This window comes from Pteropus vampyrus, unplaced genomic scaffold (genome assembly GCF_000151845.1).
Source record: "Pteropus vampyrus isolate Shadow unplaced genomic scaffold, Pvam_2.0 Scaffold18, whole genome shotgun sequence".
Lineage (NCBI taxonomy): Eukaryota > Metazoa > Chordata > Mammalia > Chiroptera > Pteropodidae > Pteropus > Pteropus vampyrus.
The window spans coordinates 6,935,034-6,936,783 of record NW_011888799.1 but is presented as its reverse complement, the minus strand read 5'-3'; positions in this window follow the sequence as shown (position 1 = coordinate 6,936,783).

Genomic DNA, 1,750 nt, shown 5'->3' with positions numbered 1-1,750 from the left:
TCAGGGATTTGTGTGTGTGTGTGTGTGTGTATGAGAGAGAGAAAGAGAGAGAGAGAGAGAGAGAGAGAGAGAGAGAGAGAGAAGGAAAGTGGTGTAGAAGCCTAAGCTCTGCGACTGGAGAGGGAAAAGGAAGTGTTCCTCCATCCCAGATATTTTTTGGATGAATCCAGAGATTCTTTACTTTTCTATATCACTTAGGCCTTCTGTGGATTAACTAGTTTTCTTTGAAAGTACAAATATCCCATGGGAAGGATCCATCAGGAAATCTGGACTAAGTGCTACTGTGTATACAGCCTCCAGGAAGGTGTTTGTCCAGGTGAAATCTGGTTGGGCTAAATGTCAAGGGCATGTGTGGGTACAGGAGGGAGGGAAGGGACCGGCTTTGACTGAGCCTCACTGTGTGTCAGGTACTATGCTTGGGCTTTTCCACGTGTGTTAACTCATTGAATTTTGCCCAAGACAGAGAGAACTGCTGCTTCTTATCTCCATTTTCCTGATGAGAAAACTGAAGCCCAGAAAGACACAATGTGTGTGTATGAGGTCACGTAACCAGTGATGGAGCCAACATTTATATCCAGGTCTGTCTTAAGCTAAGACCAGAGCTTTAGTTTCTCTGGTGCATCAAAGCACAAAAGTGTTTTAAGACTCTGTGTCAGCCACTCCCAGGCCCAGGGAAGGAATGTCAAGAACTGGTCTGGTCCAGGCTCTACCCTTAAGTCACTTAAAAAAAAACATTTTAGGAAATTGTAGTAAAAGACATATAACATAAAATTTACCATTTTAACCATTTAAACATGAACAGTTCAGAACACTGAAGTGTGCTAAATTCAGTAGCATTTAGCATATTCGCAATGTTGTGCAACCATCACCACCATCTAGTTCCAGTGCCCATTAAGCAGTCACTCCCTATTCCTCCTCCCCCAGCCCCTGGCAACCGCTAATCCACTTTTTGTGTCTGGACATTTCATATAAATGGAATCATACAAGATGTGGCGTTTTGTGACTGGCTTCTTTTATTCAGCACGCTGCATCAGTACATCCTTTCTTTGCGTGGCTGAATAATGTTCCATTGTATGGATATGCCACATTTTGCTCATCCATTTATCAGTTGACGAACGTTCAGGTTGTTCCTACCTTTTAGCTATTGTGAATGGTGCTGCTGTGAATATCCTTGTCCAGGTTTTTGTCTGAACACCTGTTCTCAATTTTTTGTGTGTGTACATACTAGGACTGGAATCATTGGGTCATATAATAATTCTGTGTTTAACTTATTGAAGAACAGCCAAACTGTTCTCCACAGCAGCTGCGTCATTGTACATTTCCACCAGCAGTATATGACGTTTCTGATTTCTCCACCTTTTTTGCCAACAACTTATTTTCCTTTTTATAGGCATCTTAGTGGGTGTAAAAAGGTATCTTATTGTAGTTTTTGTTTGCATTTTTAAAATCAGGGGTCCCCAACCCCTGAGCCAAGGACTGGTACCCTCTGTGGCTGGTTAGAAACCAGGCCGCACAGCAGGAGGTAAGCAGCGGGAGAACAAGGGAAGTTTCATTGTTCTCCAGTGCCAGCATCATCACCTCGGCTCCCCCTCAGATCGTCAGGTATTAGATTCTCATAGGAGCACTAGTCCCTGGTACCAAAAAGGTTGGGGACCACTGTTTTAAATGACTAACGATGTTGATCTTCTCTGCCCCTTAACTCTTCAGGGGGCCTCAAGCAGGTCTCTCTCACTCTCTCCATTGCTTCAGT